The sequence below is a fragment of the Phascolarctos cinereus genome, unplaced genomic scaffold (genome assembly GCF_003287225.1).
Source record: "Phascolarctos cinereus isolate Bilbo 61053 unplaced genomic scaffold, phaCin_HiC Scaffold_1;HRSCAF=81, whole genome shotgun sequence".
Classification (NCBI taxonomy): domain Eukaryota; kingdom Metazoa; phylum Chordata; class Mammalia; order Diprotodontia; family Phascolarctidae; genus Phascolarctos; species Phascolarctos cinereus.
Window position 1 is genome coordinate 155,850,532 of NW_027555514.1, and position 27,408 is coordinate 155,877,939.

The 27,408-nt window shown below is 36.2% G+C and overlaps 1 protein-coding gene across 4 annotated transcripts in view; it reads right to left on the bottom strand.

Annotated features, from left to right (window-relative positions):
- Positions 1 to 23,351, bottom strand: part of SEMA3D (semaphorin 3D) — a 255,585-nt gene extending 232,234 nt beyond the window's left edge. Inside the window, exons 1-2 of one of the 4 annotated variants that reach the window (XM_020999736.2) lie at positions 22,930 to 23,351; positions 7,768 to 7,822 (exon numbers count right to left, since the gene is read on the bottom strand). The gene's annotated coding sequence lies outside the window, so the exon portion shown is untranslated. Of the gene's footprint in view, positions 1 to 7,767; positions 7,823 to 9,581; positions 9,661 to 22,712; positions 22,823 to 22,929 lie in introns of those variants that run through there. The other 3 variants (XM_020999737.2, XM_020999739.2, XM_020999738.2) reach the window with 3 other exon arrangements.
- Between the last annotated feature and the right edge of the window lie 4,057 nt (positions 23,352 to 27,408).

The following is a 27,408-nucleotide window of genomic DNA, read 5'->3' on the forward strand; positions in this document are numbered from 1 at the left end:
CAAAGATCCCAAATTGTTTTCTGTCATTAAAAAAAAAATCTATCTTTTAAATAACAATATTCTACCCAGTACATCAGAAAAAGAGGATGAAAAATGGGAATCTTACATTTTGGAGGTGTCATGGAAATAGAGGTACATTAATATACTATGGGTAGAGTTGTCCATTCTGGAAAACATTTAGAATTGTGCTCAGAAATTTTCAAAATGTCAATATTCTTTGATCTAGAGATCTCTATTCTAGGTACATATCCCAAGCAGGTCAATGATAGAAAGGAAGTTGCCATATATACCAAAATATTTATAGCAGCAATTTTTGTAGGAGAAGAGAACTAGAATAAGAAAGTAATAGAATATTACTTCATTATAGGAAACAGTGTAGGGATTAATATAGAGAGGCATGGAAAGAACGCAAAATGAAATAAGCAAGACAAGGAAAAAATAAACACAATTACAACAGTCACGATACCACAGTAAATGCAAAGAATAACAAAACAATTGAAACAGAATGCTGTAAAGTTATAATTCCCAACCTTGGTCCAAAGAGATATAAGAAAGCACTTTTCACCTGTTTTTGAAAACGTGAGAATTATGAGTGTAGAAAATTACATAGGACAGATTGTTTTGATGTGTGTTTGTTAGATTGGCTATACTATTTTCTTTCCTTTTTAGTTCATTTAAAAAAAACACACAGGATAATTCCTTGGTGGGGGAAATAGGAAGGGGCCTAGTGGAGTGAAAGATTATAAAATATAGGTCATATAAAAACAGAATATATCAACGAAACCATTAAATTTGAAAAGTAAAGGATTGGGACAAAAAAAATCCTAATGGGGACTTGTGGGATTGAAGCTATGTTATGTCAGTTGTGTTGTGATTAATTTAAATGTGAATAGCCTCTAAACAAGTCTATCTGTACATATATTCAATGTTAGATTTTTAACAAAATATTTTAAAGGGAAACAAACACCAATATTCTCCCAGCGATAATCTATGTCAATAAATCATGCACCATGATCTCTGAAGAATGGGAATTGAAGGTGACTCTAAGTAGAATGAAGATACATGTGAGGATGTAACTAGGCCACAATGTTGTAATCAAGAAGTGACATATTTAGGAAATATATGATAGGAAAAGGAAGTGAGCCAGTAATGTAGCAAGAGTGAAGGGTAACAGATGCTCAGTCCATAAACTATACTGGCACAAAAGAAATATTAAGAGGACCAAAAGGAGGCCTCAAATACACCAGCAGACATTCTTTGGAGTATTCAAGAAAGAACACAGACAAGAACCATACAATATAAGAAGGAAAGCATGGTTGCAATGAGAAAATGAGTATATAGGAATAACCCATCATGATAATATCACAGATTCATCAAAACATTGAAGAACAAGCACTTGTCCTTTGAAGACTAATGAAAACTAAATGATATAAACAAAAGATGAGATATAAGACAGTGACATTCAATTTAAGGCTTCTTAGATTTTTCTGAATACATGCACACACACACACATTATATATATATATATATATATATATATATATATATATATATATATATGCATACATATTAAAAATGTGACTAGAATTTTATTCTTAGCCAATTATAGAATATATTTTGTTAGTCTTTTCATCAGGCAACATTTTATTCCCACATTGATTTCAATACTTTCAATATCTAGTTATTAGTAATAGTTCAAAAAGTATTTAGTTAGCTGCTTACTTGATCTACTACACGCCATGATAGATAAAGAAAATTATAGTCACAGAAATAAGACATAAATGAGAGACGGCTGTGGTATAATGGGGAAAAAAAACACTAGATTTGGAATAATAAGACCTGTATGTGAGCTCCTTCCATGCAGGGGCTCTTTGTACCTTTGTTTGCATCTGCAGGACTTAGCACAGTGCCTTGCACATAGTAGATACTTAATAATTGTTTGTTGACTTTGACCCGACCTGTGTGACCCTAGACAAGTCACTGGATCTCTCTAGATCTCAGCTCTTCATCAGCAAAATGAGTAGACCAAATCATCTCAGACTTCTAAGAATTACTTATAGAAGTTAAAAAATAATAGATAATAAGTTCAGTCACAATTTAGAGATACTTGAAATCTAGAATCTTCAGGAAATACCTTGTGGATAAAGTCATTCATGGACTGAACTTTGAAGGATACACAGGATACAGAGGGCAGAGAGCCTAGGACAGGAAATTCCATTCAGGTGGAACCTCATGAACAATAAAAATTAAAAATATTTGTAATGTGTACTCTTTTAAGAATGATTTAGTATATTAAAGTTCTGAATCTAATTTCTGTCAGCTGTGATCCAAAAATTTTGCTTACAAAGTGTTATCTGTTCAAATTTCACCATTCCTCATGTGTAGAGATGTGTTTTAGTATCCCTTTGAGATAAAAGAAATTGTTCAACTTCCTTTAGGGGAAAAATTTCATGAGGTATTATATATCCGGTGGAAACCAAATCTGACCTCAGCATATGCCAGAAGATGTAATTTACTCTGTGGTGAAATCTGGATATGGTATGTATTCATTTCAAAAATCCTGACTATGCACTTATCTCATGCATAACATCCAAAAGGAAGTATAAAGGTCAATACCTCTCATTTCTGAAAGGGATGTTAGTCTATTCTATCATAAGAGATAAAAAGTTCCATAATAGCATAGCATTGGCTATGTAATACAGTAAAGTATATCTACCAGAAATAATAATCACATTATGTCATGATGTGTCATGTCATTTTTCTACTGTCTTTTATACCTCTCCCTTCCTTAAGTTCCCACTACAATTTCCCTAAATTAGGCCTTTGTCATCTCATGTCTACTATAACAGTCCAGTCTCCTTATTAGTCCTTGTTTTCCAATATCTCCCCACTTCCATTTCATCATTTGTATTGCTGCCCGATTCATGTTCCCCAAACACTGTCCGCACCTTCTGAAACTTGGACAATTCTTGTCTAAGTTCTTCCATGAGTACTCTGAAGAGTGTTTGCCTGATGTATTTCAGGTTTTCCTCGAGTTCTTTTAATATTTCCTTGGTGCCAGTATAGTTTGTGGACTGTCCATCTGTAATCCTTCTTACTTACTGTATTACTGGTTCACTTCTTTTTCCTATTATATATTTCCTAAATATGTCACTTCTTGATTTCAACATTGTGGCCTAGTTACATCCTCCATGTGTTCATCACTCAATAGTTCAAGCCTGTATGTAGAAACTTTTTTTTTCTTTTCCTGAAATTCAAGATCCCCTAACATGCGTGAAGCCATTTCTGAGGTAAGGTATGTAGCTATATAAGCTATGGTCCTTACTCTCAAGGAGCTAACAATTTATTTGGTGAGATAAGAAACAAACATATCTATGAGATGCTGTGATAAGGAATTTGGATGTTACTTAATAGAGAGTGATGGATTAGTAGAGGTTTACAAAAGGAAGACAGATGTAATCAAAACATTACTTTAAGAAGGATTAACCTGGCACAGTGGTACAAGATAACCATCTTGGGGGATTGAAAACAGATTGGAGGCAGGGGAAACAACTAGGAGTCTATCACAATAGCTATTAGCACACACATTAATAGATCTGCCCTAGCATATTCTCAAGAATCTACAAGAAGATGCCAGGATTTTTCTAACTTCAACTATACCCCTTCTACCACCTCTTCATTAAATCACTGGGGTCAGTCCAGAAAGATACATTCAAATCTAGTTTAACAACCTTTAGGTGACTGTGGAAGTCTACCTGGAATCCATTATCATTTCAGTCTTAAGAATAATTGAACCCAAAGCAAAAACAGAGATAAAAATCACAAAACAGACTGACACACATTCATTAAGTGAGATGACAGATTTTCTTGCATCCCAAATATTGTTCGATCCTCTTACAGTTTCATTAATAGGAAAGCCTACTCATATTATAAATAAATAATTCTTTAAGAAATGCTAATTCATATAACTAAAAGCCAGGGAAATCAATTTATAAGATGCTTAAGTCAAAAGGGTCTTTCAGATTCAGTGTTTGAACTGTCTTCCTTCTCATGATTTATTAGACAGAAAATTATCAATATATGCTGAGAAAGTCAGAATACTACACAATGAGTGCATAATTTAAGGGAAAAAAGCCTCTTTGCTCCTGGTGCATGGCCTGAATAGAAGACAGATCTTACTCTGTTTGCAACTATGGAAAAATAGTTGATGTTCTTCTCACATAAAAAGTTATCATCAAAGAATATTCATTTTAGTGGACAGAATTTTACACTTAAGAGACAGAATTCTACTTTTAATTTTATTTGTACAAGGAACTCCTGGATAAGGAAACTCCGTCCACTAATGCAGGCTACTAGCTTCTCTGAAACTCAGAGTTTTGGAGGGTTGCCTAGAGTACTGAAAGTGTAAATGACTTGTCCAGGAACCATTCAAAAGAAGTTTGATTTCTCTTAATGTGGATATATTGTCCACAACAGTAATTTTACAAATTTGTAATTAATATAGAATATGATAATCTAGCCATATATTTGCATGTCTGGTCACCTGAAGAAATTTTTAAAAACACACCATAAAACAATCTTCTCATAAGGAAAAAAAAAAGATTCATTTTCCCTTCCACTTATTTAGAAGTCAAGTTGACCTTTAAAATGCAGTTTCTGGAAAAAAATACATAAGCCAATGCTCTGATTGTTCCTATGAAGATGCACATGCCAAAAATCTGCAAGCAGAATCTGGTGTACAGAACAAAAGCCCTGGCTATCATACAATAATTTGCTTACAGTTTGGTGCAAGAGTTCTAAGTACTTATCCATTCCTGACAACTCTCACTTTGTTAGGGAGAAGGGGCAAAAGTGGGGTGAACTTGGGTTTCTCTGTGGGGAAGCTATGGTTAAGGCTTCTGCCAAAAGTCCGGGGAACCCTAGGGTTCATGGAGCCGGAGCACGCCATCCTATTAGATATAACCCTGGCACTATGACAGCTCATGTGATGCGGATCAGGGCTTCTCAAACTCATAAATCTGTAAACTTGTATTACAATATAATTGGTTTCCTTTGTAATCTTGGGTATTTTAATTAATGAATTTTATAATTTTATCTATTTTATTCTGGACTTAAGAAATAAGCAAGCATTCCCATAGCACAATAGAATAGGAAAAAAAAAAGATGATCATACATGAAACTGAAATTCTATTACGTACAATTTGCAATGCCTTTTACATATATAATACATATATCATATAACTGTATTTTCTCTTTTTCTTCCCTCCCCCCCGAGATGGCTACTATTAGAAATAAATATGTATGTGTGTATGTATACATGTATGTATGTATGTATGCATGTGTGTATGTATGTATGTATGTATGCATGTGTGTATGTATATGTATGTATAGGCATTCTATTTATCATACTTCTATTTATTATCTCATATCACATATTTATTATATCACATACTTCTATCAGGTTTTTTTTTTTCGATAATTCTGTCAAGGGGACTAGGGACTTCACCAGAATACCAAAGCTGTTCATCATTCTCACACACACACACACACATATGCACACACAACCTCTGTTATGGAGAGAATAATTATTATACATTATCATGGGATCATAGTCAATTAGTCAATAAATAGCTTAGAGGTAGAGTGCATAAAATACTAGCCTTCAAGTCAGAAAGGCCTCAGTTCAAATCCAGTCTCAGAAAAGTACTAGCTGTGTGACTATGGACACATCACTCAATCTGTTTGCCCTAGTTTCCTCATCTGTAAAATGGGGATATAGGCACACCACACCTACCTCCCATAGTGGTTGTGAGGATCAAATGAGATAATATTTGTAAAGTGCTTTACACACATTAAAGTGCCAGCTATTTCCTATAAATATTATCTACTATGCTCCAAACACAATGGTGGGAACTGTAATGGAGACTTCACTTAATTGATATTCATATAAGTTGAAAGTTATATCATCAACCTACTCTTATCCAATCCAACAACATTTCCTTAAGGAAGCAGACCATATGACAGAGTTTGAAGACAATGGATATAAAATGGAAAGGAAGCTGATTATGTTATGGCAAGAGTAGATCTCCCGTGATGGACCAGAGAGAAGCAAAAACTGGAAGTAGCAGAAAAAGAAGTCTAACTAGAATGGAGATAGCATAGGTGAAAGTAGGTTATATAGATGTAAGCCTTGAAGTCCATTGTTAACAGAGTAGAATAAGCCCTTTGTAAGTGATATCAAGGAAAGAGAAATATCACCAACAAAATGTACTTCATGGAATCAGAGGACCATAGGTTAAGAGCTAGAAAGAACCTAAGAACTCACCAATCCAACCCTCTCATTTTACACAAAAGGGAACTGAAGTTAATTATATTATATCAAACTTTTCCTACAACAAAGTAAGGAATTATGATTTGACTCATAATATATGTGAATATTGTTATTATAGTGAACTATTTTACAATGGAACAATATTTGATTTTAAGTGAATATGCTAAGTAATAAAGAAATACTGAGTCTTAGGGTTGTTTTTATTGTTCTACTTTCTTGTGAGGAGAGATTAATGAAAAGGAGAGTGATATGGTTCAAGTGATGCCTGTGTAAAGAACTATGTGATAAAATTATTCCTCTAGCCAAAACCCCAAGACTAAAAAAATACCCTGTGACAATGGATTGAGAATGGATGGGCAGATTTGATAAACAAATAACTCCTGGTATCTGTTGATTCATTTTGTGAACAGTTTACAGTGTTACCAGGGAAATCTGTAATGAGAAAAGAGGGTGGTCCTGTCATGTAACAAAACTAAGGAATAGCCAATGAACAGTCATTGTTAAAAGATAAAAGGAATGGCCCTCAGCATGATGAGCAGATACTCCACTGAAGATTTAATGTAAGGTATATACAAGATTCAGAATAGATGAGAACACATTAAAGGGCTACAATCTATATTACTGGAAGTACTTATGTCAATGAGATCACAGATGCATGGAAATATCAAAATTGTCTTCTTCCTTTATTTTGCTCCTTGTACTATTCATCTACTTTATTGCTGGAGGCATTTAGGGGACATTTCCTCAATCATCAACATTGCATTCATAGCAGGGGAGGGTGAAGAAAAGGATGGTAAAATTCAACACTGACTTAACCTCTCTTCCTTTTTCAAAGAAATACTCAAGAATTATAGATCTTTGAAGAAAAAAAATGCTATAGATACATGCTTCAGTTTTTGGAAAGTATAAGTGGAAACCAAGTCCAAATGCAGTCAGTTTTAATAAGCCTTGGATAAGAGGGCCCAGAATATGAAATTAAATTTTTATTACACACTAATAATTCTGGAAATATGAATAAAAAATTCCTGGACTATATAAAGTAAGTATGTGTTACAGCAAAAAGAGAATTCTAAGCAATGGGGCTTGGAGTGAAAGGGGATAAGATCAGGAAATAGCTTATTCTAAAATCTTCTGAAGTTATATTGAATGTGTATGTGTAATTACATTACTAATTTTCTGTGTATATTCTCCTGATGATTTCTCCCAGACAGACCTCATCAAAATAAAATTAATTATGGTAGCTCCCATAGCAATTAAAACTTCCGATGAAGCCCAAAATATTAAAGTGAATTCAGTGTTTTCTCTTCTAGTCATGTAAGAATGTTCTTTAATTAATTAAAGTGCTTTTGAGATAATAAGATCTAAACATCAATATTCAGTGATATTGTTTCTAATAGCAAGCCTTTGTTGCTTTATATCCCATCTCTGATACTTACTACTTGGTGGACAATGGACAAGTCACGTCTCCTTTCTAATCCTCAGTTTCTTTAACTGAAAAAAGAAAGTAGAATACCTGTAAAGCTTACCTCACAAGCTCTTGGGAAGATACAATGAGATAATATTTGTACAGTGCTTTGAAAACTTGAAAGTTTTAGGAAAAGTTTGGCTGTTAAAATCATTGAGAAAAGATTGAAGCACAAAGGGTCCTTGCTATTTTACTGCTCACCATCTACGGAACATTTCTAGATGGCTCTTTTATAACAATACCAACTTAAATTGTGACAAAGGAAATTGACCTAACAGGTGACAATAATGGATGAGGGAAATTTATAAGTGAACAGTACAAAGACAGCTCCTCCTCTTAAACATAGAGGAAATATATTGTTTTGCCTTAATTTTCTATATGAAAATACACTTTTCAGGACTGATTAAAATTAGGAGTGATTATTTCATTAAACAGTTATAAAATACCTGTAAATGAGGTATTGTAGTATATATACTACTTGACAAAGGGAGAGTGGAAATGAAATGTAATAAATTTTAAACTCCAATGTTAAGTTACTCTCAAAGATAAATCATAAATGAAGATAAAGTACTTTAACAATGCAAATGTTATATATCCTTCTTGATTGACACAATTATGGAAATCTTCACCGAAAAAGCAACTTGGAATGGGGCAGTTAGGTGACAATAGAGAGCTCTGCCTATAGTTAGAAAGACCTGAGTTTAAATATGACAATAGACACTATACTAGCTGTGTGACCTTGGGTAAGTCCTTTAATATCTGTCTGCTTCAATTCTCTCAACTGTAAAATGGGGATCATGATAGCACCTACCTCCCAGGGTTGCTGTGAAATTCAAATGAAATGGTATCTGTAAAGCAGTGCCTAGCACAAAGCAGGCAGTTAATAACTGATTGCTTCCTTCCTCTTAAACTAGGGTTTAAAGGACAAGGGGGCAATATATCTAGTAGGCCTATCAAAGAACACATCCATGATTAAACAGATATCTCAAATCCCCACATGCTCTGTAGCTTTTTGTGGCTGATCTAAGTTATCTAAGATAGGATGCCTTTCAATTTGTTTTGGTTTTTGATCCTTTTCTGGGATTCCAAGAGAGAATCTACATGTAAAACAACAATGAATAGAGAGAACACATTAGTCATCCTAATAAAATTTTGCCTTTTTCAGACTTCTTTCATTATTTCAAGAGATTCAGTGGGATACCATCCTTCCTACTTCTCAAAAAGGACCGTTAGTCATATATTATGGAATAGGATTGCATGGGTCTTCCCAAATAAGTCCTTGAAATGTATTTATGTTTATAACTCAAAAATTCTTAGAAGAAGAAAAAAGGGAAATAATGCATAACTAGCCTTTTCATCAGCTGCCACACTATTGGACTAATTTTACACATATTTTATACTAAATCCATATTGTTCTATGGGTAGCAAAATGGATGTAGAGTTATAAGGGACCTTAGAGCCATTTAGTCTAACACTTTTATTCATGGATAAAGAAATGAGGGATTCAAAAGGTTAAGTAACTTTCCCAAGTAGTAGATCTGGGAATCAAATCTAATTCTTCTGATTCTGAAATAGTCAGGGCACTTTCCACTACATTTCACTGCCTCCTCAAATTATTGGGATAAAGTTAGCTTAAGTTCTACATTCTAAACACATACAGAGAGAATTAGATTTTTTTTTCCAAAGAATGATATGGATGTTGTGCATATGAAATGGAAAGAGAAAATATAAAATCAGAGAAAGGATCATTAACTTTGTGAAGTAAAAAAGCTGTCATGTGGATACCTTGGCATGATTACAGGAGGCAGAATCAGTGTTTAGTATTGATAGCATCTGGCATCATAGCTTTTGCCATTCTTCAGTAACTGATGATGTCAAAGAAAACCCTGGAAAACGGATGAATTGTTCTTTCAAAAGGTAAGAGATGATGTAAGGGACGAGACTGATTTTTTTTTTATGTCCATTCCTGTGGATTTATCAAAAGTGAGTTGTAAAGGATATAAACATATATTTGAAGATTTTGATTTTGGGGACAAGACCTAGGATTTAAATTATATTGGGAACTCCTGGTAAAAAGACTCCCCACCACCACCAATGTAGACTGCAACATGCTTTATGATACATATTCATATAGAGTTGCCTGGATCACTGAGAACTTAAATGACTTATCCTGGACCAGATAGTATGTGACAAAGGAAGATCACATTAAACTAGATTTTCTTCACTCTGAGGTCCACCTAGCTATCTCCTAAACCATTCTGCCTCTCTTTAATTTGCATATAATATTTTCATATTTTAAATAATCTTATAACTTGGGCAAAGAAATATTAATTTCACCATAAGAAAATACATTATAAGATTTTTTACTGAATATAATTATTACAAATTAGTTCACAGGTTACCAGATAATTTCAAGGTTCCTGGCAATAGTTATCCATTCTACACCACCATCACTGAAGAATTTTAACTGAAGATGACCCACCCCACCCACTTCCCAGAAAAGGAAAGAATAATATAACACATTATATATTAATATATTAATTAATTTGAATTAATATATATAATTATATACATATATTATATACATATATTATATATATATATATATATATATATAATATAAGAAAGCCACAGCATATTACCAATATGACTTCATGCTGTAAGTGGCATGAAAACATCATCAAAGGTAGGTATGAATGATTAGCAAAGAAGGTGGACAGTCATTTAACATGGGTAAGACATGCAATGGTAACCATGAATGTTAAAAGATCCCCAAGGAAGATTCCACTGGGTCAACACTCTACAGAGGAATTTTTTTAAATGTGCAGATGAAAAAATTGTACAAGACAAGTAAGCATAGATGGACTGGGATATTTACCAGTGGAAGAAGATCTACAGTACTGGTGTCGTAGATTCAATGAAACATTGTTTATAACTGTATATATGATATTAAGCTTCAAGAAAAATGGAGACAAAGATGAATGAAGAATGTTTTTATTTGGAAAACATTATCCACGCTGACTCATTCATCACACTCACGCTAAGTGCTTACTATCTGCACTAGGCTTAAATGACTTGTTAAGGGAGACATAAAGATAAATGACAGCATCTCTTCCCTTAATGAACTTAGAATATAGTAAGTATATTGAGACATGTTTACAGATAAAGTTATTACAAATTAAAATACAAATCCATGAAAGGAGTTACAAAGTGCTAGGAGATCAGATGAACTAGGTTTCGCTTTTTATATTTTTTTCTTTGTTCATTATAATCAATTTTCTTGTGTCGTTTTCACTTTGAAAATGTATTTTGGTGCCAAAGTCTACCTACACTTACATTATCTCCCAAAGCAGTTATTCCAACCATGTGTAGTTGACGAAAGCAGAGGTGACACACAACCCAAGCACTCCCAAGTAAGGCCTGAACTGGATGATGATATAATTAGGAAATATTTAACAAACAAAAATACAATAAAACATAAATAATGTTAGCATGCGGTTTTCTAAGTCAACAGGCAGCCTACAGAGATCTTTATATATGGTTTAGTGGCTCCATTTCTATTTGAATTTGATACACTCAGCAACTGTGATTTGGTAAAAAAAAATAAACAAAAATTCCAAATTGCTAGGAAATCTGTATGCTATCTCCTATTGATCTTGTATTTAAAATAATGAATGGGAATTCTCCAGGTTTAAAATGAAGTTTGACAGGTTAGTAAACTCATGATTCTAGACAAAACTGACCAGCAAACATTTTCCATAGACAGTCATTTCTTTTTTTTTTGTCTTCCTTAGAACAATTTAATATAGACTTTAAGTTACTGACAATTTTTTTAAAAGAGAACAGATGAATATACCTTAAATACTTAGCTATTCCCAATGATAAAGTTCAAATCCCAACTCAACCAATTACTACTTGTGTGATCCTAGGCATGCCACTTAAAAATCTCTTTTGGTCTGTTTTCTTATCTGAAAAATAAGAGTATTGGACTCAAGTGTTCTCTCATAGCTCTAAAGGGCTCCCTCTTAGCTCTAAATCTATAATCCCATGATCCTATAAAGAACACTACAAAAAATCTTGAAAATGGTAGGTATAAGCTAACTCTGAGCTATCTAAGTAGAAACAACCTGATTATCCCAAACTTCTTAATTTGTCATGCATACTAACCTGGATATGTGATTTTATCCATAGAGAAAGGGAACTTGCACTGAGACAAATCTGTCTACCAATGAAGACAGGCACCAGTTTTACAACTTGAGACATAGAGAATTATCTGGGGTACTTGGAGATTAAGCGACTTGTCCAGGGTCACACAATCAGTGTGTGTCAAGGGCAGAACTTGAACACAGGTCTTCTTGACTCTAAGGCTGGCTTTTGTCTACAACTGAAGATGGGGAAATGGATGAGGTACTGAGCTCGGAGACAGGAAGACCTGAGTTCAAATTTGGCCTCCGACATTAGCTGTGTGACCCAGACAAGTCACTGAACCTTTGTCTGCCTCAGTTTTTTCAACCACAACATGGGGATAATAATAGCACCAAACTTACAAGGTTGTTATGAGGATCAAATGAAATAATAGCACTTAGCACAGAGGCTGGCAAATAGTAGATTTTAATAAATTCTTGTTCCCTTCCTTCTCTTCTTCAGGGCTTATCACATAACTTGTAAAATAAGGAATTTTAACAAAATAATACAGTCTCAAAATCAGTATTTCAGGAGCTATAATCAAGTTACTCAATGAAAACCTTGGTTTCAAAACACCTTAGAAGAATCATTCACTAGTATTCTAGGGCAGGCCAGTATTGTGGTTCAGGTTCAGGATGGAACCAAAATGAGAACCTTATACACTATCTTTAAAAAAATACTTTTTTGATAGTATGGAAATGATATTCCACAAGCATAGGGCATTGATGCAGTTGGGCATACCTTGCCTGCCTCCCCATTTGCAATAATAGCTTTTTGGTTATAAACCAGTACCCAGACCAAGGAGACAGTGACTCCTTGTATGCTAATTTTAGTTTGTTTTCTTTTTAGTATAACAAGGAAGCTATGTCAACAGCTCAAGCCTTAGTCCTCTGGAATAATCAAGTCTCAAATTTCATCACCTTTTAGTGAAAAAAAAATAGTCCAGCCTGAGTAGGAGAGATATTACAATTCACACACACCCCCCCACACACATATTACCACACACATATGTGTGTGTAAGAATATGTGTGTGTGTGTGTGTGTGTGTGTGGGTGGGTGTGGGTGTGTGTGGGTGTGTGGGTATAATGCATGTGGAATTTGTAATTTTTTCTCTCTTATTATAAACCTTTTGTCATATAAACCTGCTACGGTTTTTAAATATGGCTAGTTAATTCAAATGATTTAAGAGTTTGTTTAAGGAGACAGGGTCTTAATTTTTATTCTCTATGTGGACCAGGGAGTTTCACTCAGTTCTGCGGACGCAGAAAAATCTGCCAGTTTTGAATAATATTGAACAAAATCAGAAGTCTAAAACCTTCAATATTCATAGAAGACACCTAAAAGGTTTAAAAAAAATCAAATTTCATTTCAGGAGTAAAGGAATAGGAAGATGAACAATGCAATCTCTCTCTCTCTCTCTCTCTCTCTCTCTCTCTCTCTCTCTCTCTCTCTCTCTCTCTTCTCTTTCTCTCTCCGTTGGGTTTAAGTGACTTGCTCAGGGTCACACAGCTAGTGTCAGGTGTCTGGTCTGAGGCAAGGTTTGAACTCAGGTCCTCCTGACTCCCAGGCTAGTGCTCTATCCACTGTACCACCTAGCTGTCCTTCTTTTTACTTTTCTTTTCTTTCTTTTTTTTTAAACAAATAATACTGAATCCTGTAATGATGAGATTATATAACAAGGATGTATAAAAATTAATTTAAATGGTATACCTGACAATATTGGTATGTAGATCTTTTAAAAAGTGATTTCTATAGTCACACCTGTGTTTTGCCTTTCTTTATATCCTCAGCATTTAATATAACACATGGCATAAAGTAAGTGCTTGGCACCTTCCTGTTGACTCACTGAATGACATGTCATAGATTCCTATACAATTTCAATTCAAGCATGAGAGGCATGTCATGCAAACAGAATCTTCAAGACTCTATTTTGTTCTATGAATTAAAATGATTTTGTAAAATCAATCAATCAATCCTCTATACCTCTAAGTCATGATCATAATGATATTGTCTGATGGAGAAGAATGTCTGAAAAGGAATGTATTATTGTTGCTGTTTTGTTTTTAAATCAAAGACACCCTCAATCAATGCATAGGCAATTCTTGTAAAAATAGAGATGAGAAATGAAGAATACAGGTTGATAGTTGATAATGTCTTCTCAATTCTCATTTTTTCCTAGAAGTATTTTAATTATGGTCATATCAATTTTGAGGGAATCATCCCTTGTTGGTGCCATTAATATTCAATTACCTCTAGTATGTGTCCGTTCATTCATTTCATTTTCCTAAGAGCCACTTTTTCACATAACACCTAAGGGAGTTGAATCCAAATATCAAGATTCTACTACTGTTGACATTAAAATTAGATCAGAATGTGATAGAATCACAGATTTAGATCTAGAAAGGACCTCAGATGTCATATAGTCCACTCTCTTAATTTTGCACATGAGGAAACTGAAGCAGACATACACAGAGTAGTACAACTGTTTCATTTAAAGTCTCTGTTGTCTGCTTTCTGATTTCATGTACAAATTCATCTCAATTGTTTTTCATAAGGCAGTACTGATACCACTCTTCTGTTATTTTCCCTTGTAATGATTTTCAAATTAACTTGTATTAGGATGCTATGTTATTCTTCTAGACCATAAGATTAAGTCATTTTTTCTGGTAAAAGCTATTTACTCTCTTGGTCTCCTTTTTCCGGTAACTGCTTTGCATTTGTAATTAGTAGGCCTAACCGAGGCCAGTCCCTTGATAGATTAGATGTTATACTGGGGAGAAAATGAGACAACTATAAGTCATTCAATAATTAACAAAAAAAGATATTAAGGTAGCCACAGCAAGAAGAGAGTCATCAGAGATAGGCCTGGAGGATGCCTCTAGTTGGTTAAACGACACAATATTTCCTTGCCTGGGATGCCTATCATTTTGTTCATTATTGTATCAGAGAGTTTTGGGAGCTGTTGGCGTCAGCTTTGTACTCAGGCAACCAGGAAGTGATGTCAACAGCCTAAGCCTCTAGTGTCTTGAATAAATCAAGTCTTGAAGATAATCTCAATACATTTTAAGGAAAAACTAGCCAAACATGTATGGAGGCAGAGGGCAGAATATCACTTCAATTACGTTATTTTTAAAGTTCTCAAAGATCATCCATCATTGCCCATTTTCAATTTTTCTTAGTTTAATTGGTTTCAATCGAAGCTATCATGATTCTCTGTAGTATCTTCTTATCTTTCGCCTTTCCTCCAATTAGATACTTACCATCTCTCTAACCGAAAGATAAGCTGATTGTACACCGGCAGCTAATTCTAAAAAATCCTATAGCCAACCTTTTCTTGACTACCAATACAGATGCCCTTATGTTTTTAACGTTGCTTGTTATTCAACAATCCAATGTGTTTAGACTTTCGTGAAGAAAACATTCCCCAGGTATAATCATGACACTTCTGAGCAGCTATCAATTGGCCTCTGTCATTTCATTTCTTAATACCAGACTGTATTTTCCAATGTAGTTTTCATTATCCTCCCCTGAGCCCAATTTCACACTGAAGTCTACTGACCCTAGTTCACTTAATTCTCTGTTACTCACTTTATGGGCTTATACACATGGATAATATTACAGGTCAGCAAGCTCACCAAACCTTGCTAAGGATTACTCAAACAATCTAAGGATTTTTGGGGAAAAGATTAGTAGTTAAAAACTAGACTGCTGCTCTACAAGTGTTAAATTTTATTAGCATGGAGGTGAAAAAACTAAAAATGTCATTTGATTGGGTAATATAGTAGAAAAAGCAATGGATTTGGAGTCCATAGACCTTGGTTCAAATTCCAGTTCTTTCATTTACCAGCCACAAGTCACTGGTTACTTAACCTTTGGAAGCCTTAGTTTCTTCCTATGTAAAATGAGAGGATTCCACATGATGATTTTTATAATTTCTTCCCACTTCAAATTCTATGATCCCCTGTCAGCATTAAAAAGTTCCTTAAAGTTATTAATAGCTGTCAAATCGCTTGCCTTCTCAAGGACAGGGTAGGGGCAGGAAGGAGAGAGCAAACTTGAAACTCAAATAAAAAATATTAAAAAGTTTTTTTAACATGTAATTGGGAAATACTTAACATTTTGTTAAATAGGTTTTAAAATTATTAATATCTAAAAGTTGTAAAATAATTTAACTGCATTTATTTAATGCTAATTGTACTCACACATCAGATAGAAACAACTGATTTCTAGGGTATGTTATTGTTATCACACTTGTATAGATCTGAAGGTACAGATTTTATAAACCAATGCTCATTATTTAGAGGACAGTTACGTGGCACAGTGAATAGTGGTGGACCTGGAGTCAGAGAGACATTTTGAGTTCAAATCTAGATTCAGACACTTAATATCTGGGTGACCCTGGGCAAATCACTTAACCCTGTTTGCCTCAGTTTTCTCATCTGTAAAATGAGCTGGAAAAGGAAATGGCAAATGACTCCAGTATCTTTGCCAAGGAAACCCCAAATGGGGTCACTAAGAGTTGGATATTACTGAAACAACTGAATGACAAAATACTGGAAGCTAGAGGGATCATCCAATTAAAATTCACTAAGGGTTTACAACATGATCAACACTTAAACCAATAAAATATTTAAAATCCTTACAAGGTGGGGGAAAAAAAACAATCCAAATGTATTAGAAAGGGAAAGAGCAGGTTTACTACCTCTGAAACAGATCTATAACAATTAAGTAATGAGACACAAACACATATATTTGTATATAGTTACTGAGAGAATTTGTCTTCCTTGATTATGCATATTGGTTAAAATAAATTTGCTTTGCTTTCTTTTCTTTTGAATGTGGTGAGGGGTGGAGCCAGAGGGAAAGAAAGTAGATTTCTGTTAATTTAAAACAAATAGAGAGTTGGTGGCAGGGGGTTTACTACAGATGTGAAATGTTGCAGGCACTTTCAGATGAGGTCATTGTATTATTAGTTTTACTGAATTGTTTTACTTTATTGCGAGAAACCTCTCACGAAGTGGGAGTAATCTGTAAATATTTGTGATGTAAAAACCAAACACATCAATAAAACTTTAAAAAAGGAGTAATTAGGCCACACTAGTGAAACAGGTAATTATTTACATAGGTGCTTTATTTCTTAGAGCTTTAAAGATATGTGCTCCCAAGTTGGTAAGAATTTTTAAAAACTATCAAAAAAGCCAAGTCTCCTGCTAGGAGAGGAAAAACAGTATTTCCTAGACTTAGCACATTTCTGACTGTGACTACAACATCATAATTAGAAAGAACAGCAAGCAACAGTAGAATTAGAAGCCAGAAAAATAAAGCTGCTGGTCACTGTTTTCCTGAATAAAATGGCAGCAATTGTGAAAATGAGTCTATTCCATTCTTTGGTCTTGAGGGAAAATCAACAAGTGTTAATTGCTTATATTCTGCCTTGATAAAAAGGTATGATGAAATGCCTACAAACCTATACCTTCCCTGGTTCCAAATCTGACCCCCAAACTAGCTTCCAAGTATAATGGTTTTCATTGCACATAGTAGGTCTTTCATGTTTGAATGTGTATCAAATGGAATCCTCATAGGACCCTTCAGAATTATAATTCCTCTCTTCAAGTTTCAGCAGTATGTTTTAATCTTTGTTTTCTTTTTTAATACACTAATAGGATTACAAAACCATAGATTCAAGGCTTGAAGGGACGTTAGAAAAGGTCCAACCCCTTCATTTCTTAATTGTGGAGACTGTTACTTAATAATTTAGTCACATTTGTAATCTGTAGTCCCTCTCCTCCCTCAAGATCTCAATGTATTGCAACACCACATACAATATGTTACACATAGAGCTGAATAAATGATGTTTAATATTTCTTAACTACCTCTGTTGTGTTGTGTCTAATAAAATTAAGCCTTAAAATCAAAGACATCCTGGCCTCTTGCCTCAGTTATCACACTAAATCAGTACCTTGTGAAACAGGAGACAATGTGCTTGAGTACAGTTTTTTTTTCTAGGCATTTTCTGTTAAAATGTATATTTTATTCTGAATTTTACCAAGTAATGAAAAGGTTATTGTTAGGTTCAAATTTTATCAGCAAAACTGCCTGTTTTACCTTTTATAATGACAGGGAATCATCAAGAGTGGTTGTGTGGCTATAATGTAGAAAACTTGCACAGAAAGGATACAAAGGATACAAAGAAGTCAAGAATCTGTCTCCAAGGAAATTCTATAAAAAAGAATGATCTTTTTTCTTTCTTTAGTCATTTACTACTCCTCATGACTCCATTTAGGGTTTTCTTGTCAAAGATACTGCATTGGTTTCTCATTTACTTCTCCAGTTCATAAGAACAGATGAGGAAACTGAGGCAAAAAGAGTTAAGTGATTTGTCCAGGGTCACACAGCTATAAGTTTCTGAGGCCACATTTGAACTCCAGAACATGAGTTTTCTTGACTCCAGGCCCAATATTTAGGGGAAGCATAACAGTTATTACTGCTGTTGTATTATAATCACAAATGTGCATACACACAGAGATGCTTCCTAAGCAATATGTTAGGAAAACTAAATCACACAAAGGCTGCACACCATGATTTTATGTCACATTTTTCCCCTTTAGCTAAGCAAGTTATAAAAAAAAAAGGTTGAGTATACAGAGAGAACATTAAATCAGAGTATGTACTAGCGAACTGTTGCCTCCCTGGAAAATGAAGAACTTTTTCTCATCTTGAAGCTGTGGAGTTTATATTCAAGATGTATAATAAATATCAGTAACTACTTAGTGACAATATAAAAAGTAAGCAGTTATTAAAGAACTCAGTAATAATGGCCAGTTCAAGAAAACAGGTAGTTATAATCTTCTACAGCAATAAGATAAAACTTTTAAAAGTTCTTACTCCTATTTAATGAGGGCATACAGGCTTTGCATGTATAAAAGCAAGCACTATGGTACTTCCGGTCCTCATTTAGCTCCAGCTCCAAACAACATCTTAATTCAGCTACAGTAAGTGCCTTTGAGTCAAACCCATAGCTTCTTCTTCGAGCCTGTTAAATAAAGAGCTGATTTGTCCACTCCCTAGCTTTGCAACAAATGAGGTCACATCGCCTCCTCTGAACAAAGATAAAACCAGTAATGACAATAAAAATCAATGAAAAATGGTCATAAAAGTAAATATCCTAGTTTTATCAGATATAAAACAAGCCTAGCAGACTAGGATTTACCTGGACAGGATATAAGAGGTCAACTGATTTACAGGAAAAAAAAAGTTGGTTAGATGCAGAAAGAATTCAAAGCAATTACTACCCTAGTTTCTGGGCATGCTAATCATATGGATTTTCTTAGGAATCAATGTAGAATGCTAATAATAAAAATAAAAATCACCAGTTCTAGGCATTCTCTTTTACAAGCCTTTCTCCTTCCAGATGGGTGCAGACTAGAAAATAAAGGGGGTCATATCCTTTGTTGCTCTGTCATCATAAATCACATTGTTCTCCTCAGATGAGGGGGCAAGTGGTTATTTACTAGAGTATTAGTACAGTTAACCCACAGAGTCATTTCTCTGGGTACTGAGGTCAAGAAGGCACTAATTGGAAGAGAGTTCCATCAATCCCAATTTTTTTCTTCAAAATACTTATAGCTATTGACTTGCAATATTATCAGTTAAAAATATATATTTTTTAAACTATCTTCATCCAAATTTACTAAGACTTTAAAAGGGACCATAATACTTATCTATCCCAACCCCTTCATGTGAAAGATGAAAAAACTGAAACCCAGAGATATGAAGTGACTTGATCACACAGCAGGTTGAGGAGAATGCAGGTCTCTGGATCTCCAGTTTTATTCCTATTTCCCGTCACTAAATTAGTTCTTTAAAATCTAATAAAATGTGTGGGTTATGAGTACAAGGCATTAATAGTATACCATCTACATTACTCAAACATTCCTCTAGTCTTCATTTGACTATATTTCTCTTTGATCCTCAGAGAATGATCAGTCCCCCCACACAGTGCACCAGGGTCCTAGGAGTTACATTCTCAAATTATCTACCCAAAGGCTGACCTCAAAAGGAGCATTCTTTGTATTTGAACTCATAACCCCTAGGACATAGGTCACAGACCTAGTCTTCCCAAAGTGCCCAACTGAAATATACCTGCTCGGCATAAGTAAAGGTTTAATAGTCTTGGGCTGCAGATTATCTATTAAGACTAAAGTAGGACTGATTGTCAATTTCCCATTTCATACACTAGCAAATTCATATAGAAATGTTAGCTGTGGAATTAAGTAGCTTTCCCTTCCATGGATCATTTTTACTCCACCTCCCCATCCCTTTTCACTCCAGTAAATATAGACAAAGCCTGTTATTATATACATTTGCTCTAATACCAATGTTTTGGGTTCACCTTCAAGACTGTAGGTAAGAGATAAATAATAAAAACTGACATTTATATCTGTGAAATAGTGCCTTAAGATTTGCAAAACACGTTATGTACACTATTTAATTTGAGATTCACACCAACGCTCAGAGATAGGTAATACCTGCAGCTAGCTGGTGTCATAGAGAATATTTTCTACTTGGAGTCAATAAGACCCGAGTTCAGGTTCTACCTCAGACACTTACTACTGGTGAACTAACTTAATCTCTCTTAGGCTCAGTTTCCTCATCCATAAAATGAGGATAATAAGTCCTCTGCCTCACCTGACCAAAGGAGCTATATAAACACTAGCTTTTATTATTCTCATTTTATAGAATAACAGAACAAAGCTTCAGGGACTTATTGTTTTTCTTTCTTTTTTTAATTTTTTTGAGGCAATAAGGGTTAAGTTACTTGCCCAGGTCACACAGCTACTAAGGGTGTCAGGAAACATTTGAATTCGGGTCCTCCTAACTCCAGGGCCCATGCTCTATCTACTTCACCACTTAGCTGCCTCACGATTCAGGGAGTTTTAAGTGACCTGGGAAAGGTTATAGATCTTCAGCATTTGAATTCAGATTTCCTTGACTCCAGACCCTGTAAATCTACACCATGCTTCCTCTAGTTCCCTCCTGCTTATTTCCAACTCTGATCCCTCTTACTCATCTAGTTCTCTGACTTGAATGCCTATGAAATGGGAAAAGGGTAGGTTCCTATAGTATGAATTGGGAAGCAATCCTTTCCCCCTCCCTATTTGTTTTACCAAAAAAATTGTCCTCACACTCACCCACACCTTTGTAGTTGTTTTTGAGGGTATTGAGCTCTGCTGTCATAAACTTTTCAGTTGCTATGGGTACATAGCAACAAGCAGGATTCTCTCTACAAGGAAGAAGTGGCTCTCCTTCCTTTTCCCAAACATCAGGGTCATTTTCTAGGAATACTATAGATTTTTGTTTATTTATTTTACTGGAGTAGAAAGCCTTTTTATCGGAGGACACATAACACAATATTTTCAAAGTTGGGGAACTGAGGGCAGGGGAGAGAATTCAGTAGTCGTAGCTTTGGAATGTGAAAACGCATTGCTCCGACTCATTGGTTGGAGACTTCTTTAAAAGAAACCTGCTTGCTTATTTCCTCTTTTTTGCTCAGGAGTGACTTAATAGACAACTATCTCCTCTAACATTTGCCTTAAAATCGGGCTTGGTGATCTACAAACACTGGGGACCTGCAAGAAAAATCTACGTATTGGGTTAAGGTCCTGGAATATCTAACATCTATCCCATTGGTGAAAACCCCTAGTTAGCTGGCAATTGAGGAGAAAAGGTCTCTATGGCTTCAGACACCTTCTCCCTTCCTCCTTTCTGTCAAGTCCATTTCTAGGGAAACACGTTGGCTAGTGACAGAAAAAAAAAATCACTTTGGGGAAAGGAACACGGGGCAACCCAGCTCATTAGCTAAGGAAAGTCAGCCAGGGCAGATAAACTGCATAAGCCCAGACTAAGTGAGTGAATTTATGTGTCAACTTGTGGAGTGTAGGGAGGAAGCGGCTTACAGACTGCCCAGGGACTAAATTTATGGTTCAGCTCCAGCATGAAACTCATCTGCGTTCCTGCCACATGCAAATCACGCTAACTGCTGGAGACTGGGAGGAGAGAGAGAGAGAGACAGGAGAGAGAGAGAGAGAGAGAGAAGAGAGAGAGAGAGAGAGAGAGAGAGAGAGAGAGAGAGAGAGAGAGAGAGAGACAAGAGAGAGAGAGAGAAGAGAGAGAGAGAGAGAGAGAGAGAGAGAGAGAGAGAGAGAGAGAGAGAGAGAGAGATTCTTCCTGTCTCCAGGGAGTTTCGCCATTATTTCCATTCCTCTGGCAGCAGGCATGTGGCAGATGTCTAACTCTCCATTTCTACTGTCATTCTAAGACTAGGAGATATCATTAACAATCTGACCGTTGCAATTCACCTTAAAGATACAGACTTTACAAACACTCACTTTTACCCTACCTTCCCTCCTCCCCCCAAACACACAATTTAACAATGACCCTTACACATTTTCGTAAAAGAAGAGTACGAAATCTACTGAGGAGTAAAAACCTCTTCTCGATGTCTTTCATCTACTAATACTTTACTGGTCTTGAAACCTGCAGCTCATACGTTAATCAGAGAACAGGTTTACTGTAACTTGGCATTGAGAGCACAGTTTCAGACGAAAACATTCTCGGTGACCAGAAACTTTTCTCAGTGATGATAGATGAGCTCCATCTCCGCGGACCTCCCCAGTCCCTCCCATACTCGGGCACCCCCTCGCTCCCTGCGGGCAAAGGTCCCTCACCCACCGCTCGCGGACGCGTTTGCCGGGGGTCCCTACGGAGTCCGCACCCTTGTCTCCGCCACTCTCAGGGCTGTGCGGGTTTCGGCTCTGCGCCCTAGCTCAGGACCTTGCTGCGCCTCACTTTCTTGCCCTGCCCTCCCGCTTAACAAGCCGTGGAGCTCAAGTTGCTAAGAACTGTGCGCCAGCCCACCTGCAGGTGACCCGAGATGCGCTTTCTTTACCTGGCTTTGATCTTCCTCTCTCTTCTTCTTTTTCCTCCTTTTTTTTTCTTTTCCTGACGTATTTGCCGAAAGTGAGGGGCGATAAACTGTGTCTAAGGAGCGGTGAGGCTGAAATTGGAAGCCGGTGGGATGGCCTCGCTCCACCTCGGAGCGAGCAGCTCGGGCTGAGCCGCGGCGGCTGCTGAAGCAGCGGCCCTGACTGCTGTGGAGGGCGGCTGCTGCTGCAGCAGAGGCGGGATCAGAAAGCAGAGGGCGCTGCTGCTCCCTTAAACACCGTGGCGGGACTAGCCCGGAGCGTGGCAACAGCTGGAGCTTTAGCTCTGGGCTCCTGGTGAGGAGAGGCACGCTCAATACCGGAGGGCGGCTTTTATGTTTGTGGTGTGGCCGCAGCAGCTGCCCTGGGAGAGACTCATTCTTTTGGATGAAGGCGGGGAGGTGAAGTGGGAGTGGGTGTTGAAACCGCTGGGGATTACCTTTTTCTCCTCCTTATCTCCTCCCCCAAATCTTACACACCATGCTTCAACACCCATGTACTCATTCTCTACCAGAGGTGAAGACTCATCATCCCTCCCTGTGCGTGAACTGTCAGTTTCATGGATTTAAGGACATCTGAAAGCTTTGCTTGAACATTTATTCGGTGCACACTGGGTCTTAAACCTGCCCTCTGATCCTATGAGACTCTCTAACCTGTATGATTTAGGGTGGATATGTTAATTTTCCTTTGAATGTAAGTGTTAGAACTGCAATGCTAATATTGGGGGGGGGGTAGGGGCGGGGAGGAGGATGGCTAATAATCTATACTATCCCAAGCTTTAAACTTGCATCCCTAAACCTGCTCTTCTTGGACAAGCGAAACCAACATTTGGTGTTGAAAGCACCAAGATGAACTCTGCTCACTTCTAGACTTTTAAGGGAATGTGAAAGAGACAAAATCTAGTAATAAGAAGCAATCAGATTTGGGAATTTGAGCTAAAAGGTAAGGGATGGAAAGAGGAAGTGGTAAAAGCCTTTTAGGAAATATTACAACATGCCCTCCCTCCCCCTTAATCTGACTTTTACCCTCAAATGAGCAAATGAACAGGTTTCTATGGAAGAATCGCACACACCCTGGGTACACACGAGGCAGCAGGCAAATAAATGGGGACAAAACTTCTGTCCCTGTAAACTTTGTCCTTATCTCTTCGAAAATAGAACCTGACTTGGGGACAGGTGTAACTGGCTCCTCTACTTAGCTGGGGATTTCAGGATTGGGGTAGTAGAAGAACAGAACACTCTGCCAGCTTGTGAATAAAATCCTGCCTTCATGGAGGTGACTGAAAGGGATACAGAAATTAACTGGTGGGACTTTCTGCTCCCTACCCTTTACCCTTCAAGTCAGGTGGTGTGCGTTTTCTCCACATGCATACCACGAACTAGGGCAAAACTCCTTAGCTACAGAGGACCTGTGAAAACACTCATTTTATACAGAATGTGAATGCCAGGAATATCTCCATCATTCTCCCCTCAAAAACCTACAAATGACCCCCAATCAATCCTTTTCCCCTTTCATTCTAGAAACTAGAAAGATAAAATTTTAGAGAGAAAAGGGACCTGAGAAACCATCTAGCCAAAATTCATTGTTTTACAGATCAATCTCTAATTATATAATTTCATAAGCCAGCAAGTGTGGGGAAGGTATGGAGGGAAGGAGACATGTTCAGCACCCTCCAAATCACACTGCTGCATATCCTACTTGTACCATGATTTATCCAGAAAATTTGAAGAGAAAGACAAATTTAAATCTCTCAATTTCACATGCTATTGAATGTTATTTCTTAGAGGAGAGTTTTAAAACAAACACATAAGGTCTGTTTGCATCTTTCTAATGTTCTGCCCTTCCCCCCCCCAAAAAAAAAGATGGGAAGCAAAAAAAGCTTTTAGGAGAATAAAAAAGGAAATTGGAGAAAGAGACTCTGAAATTTAAGTATTTTTAATGCACAAAATGAGACAAGGCAGGCAGATACAGGCAAACTTACTGTTTGCTCATGTAATAGCTGTACCTGGACTTACCTAATATGTTTCTGCCTTGAAGTGACTAAAGCTTCACTTATTCTCAAGTACTTCTTAATAGCTTTGTGCTTGTTTTACCTACAGCTACAAAAGAGCACATAGATACTATTCCCAGATGGGAAAACTCTAGCATGTGGTTGTTAGAACATTGTTCAAATTCACATTAAGTATACGGCAAGACTCAAAGCCTCCCTCCTAATCTATCTACTTGCCTTGACAAACTTCAGTTCTCTTTTTTTCCCTTGGCAAAAATCCTGTTTAGCACATTGCTACAACAATTTCAAATGAAAAAAAAAAACAAACTACAGCCTAAATATTATCCTTTTCCTTCCCTTAAGAGATTTTGCATACATAGATATTGTAGAAGCAAAAAGCATCTCTGTTTCTCATCATCAGACAGAAAATGGTTTGTGGCTAGTAAACAAGAATGGATCACAGATCTATCTTTGCTTTCTTTGAACTTCAAACTCATAAAATTGTCCTACAGTTTTAGAGCCAAAAGAGACCTTCAGGATCATCTGTACTCCCCTCCTTATTTTATAGATTAGGCAAATGATGATGAGAGAGGATGTAACATTCCAAAGGACAGACACATACCTAGGACAGTCACAAAGCAGAAACCAGAGCCCCTGGTCTCCTGTCTTTAAGACTAGCGCACTATTCATTAAACAGAGAATTTGCTTTGCTTTGTTTTATTTTGCTTTTAAGAAAATCTAATACGTTTCAAACTTAAAGGACAGAAAATAAAGATTATATTTTCTTAGCTGGAATGGGGTGTGGTAAATAATTAAATTCAACAGGAATATCATGTCAAAAACAAAAATAAAGAAAAATCCCAACCCTATTGGCCTGAACCTCAATTCCTCAGGAAGGAAAAAGAGTCTCACAGAGCCTTGAGCACTTCCTAAACGATTGTACCAGTTCTGCAAGATAGAAGAGTCCATAGTACTGTTGCTTAGGACAATTTAAAGGTGAAAGAAATTTTTTAAATTATCTAATTATGTATGGTAACTAGGTGATTCAGTGGCCTAGGACCTAGAATGAAGACCTTAGTGCAACTCACAGCCTCAGACACTTCTGCTTTTCATATTTTTTCTGTGTGACCTGGGACATGTCTTGTAAACTGTGAATGGCTCAATTTCTGAATCTCTAAAATGTAAACAAGAATAATAGCACCCACCTCCTGGGGTTGTTGTAAAAAACCTCAAGGAACTATATGTTGTATGCTGTATGTTACGTATATGTGCATATACATTTAGACATAGGTATTATATATATATATATGAAACTACTAACTTTTATATTGTTGAGACAAATATATCTGAACTGTCACAAAACCATACAAAAGAGGAAAAAATAACAATTTCTCTTTTCAGCACAAAAAGCAAAACTCTTTTTAAAGCTGTTCTTCATTAATGCTGATATGCCAACCTCAGTCTTGCTCAGTAATAACTCGTATTTCTACACCACTTTAGGGCTTAAAAATCACTCTTCTCACAACAATCTTGTCAAGCAGGTAATGTAAGTATTCTTATTTTACAGATGAAGAACCTATGGTTCGTAACGTAAAGTGAATTAACTCAAGGTCACCTATTTTACTGTGGATCAGAATGTCAGTCTCATAATTCCAGGTCCAGAATTCTTTCCATTATGTTAGATATCTCAAAGAAATATAGTTTCGAAGATTTTATTCTTCATATAAAATAGTCATTGTTTCAGTTATGTTTGACTCTTTGTGACCCTATTTGAGGTTTTCTTGGCAAAGATACCGAAGTTGTTTGCCATTTTGTTTCCCAGCACATCTTACAGATGAAGAAAGTGAGTCAAACAGGATTAAATGACTTGCCCAGGGTCACGAAGCAAGTAAGGCCAGATTTGAATTCAGGAAAATGAGTCTTGTGGATTTCAGGCCCAGCACTCTATCTACTACTTGCCCCCTATAAAATAGTAGGGGAAGAGATATCTAATCATAGCTAATCAATGCAAGCATTCATTATTTGTATAAAGGTGATGAAATCAAGAAAAAAAGGTGCCCTCTTGTGGCTTTTTTTTTCAAGTTCACAAATGATCAACTTTACCCTATTAAACTACCCACGACCATGAGTTATGCTAAGCCATTCCTTAGTGGTATAACTGAAACGAAACAGGTCTATAGAGGGAGGAAACCATTGCTCCAAGCCTTCTGCTTTGTTCAGTGTTATAAACAGCTGCTTAACCACAACCAAACCAGTGTCCCATAATTTAGGGAAAGATCTTCCAAGATGTCCCACATATTGTGGAAGATGCCATCAAAATGCCTTCCAAATAAATTCATTAGATGGAATTTCTTTCTTAAAGAGTGAGGTCTCTTTTGGACAAACTTAAACCATAGATTGCCACAAATATGAGGAAAATAAATACATGATATTCTTACTGTATTTATCCCCTCAC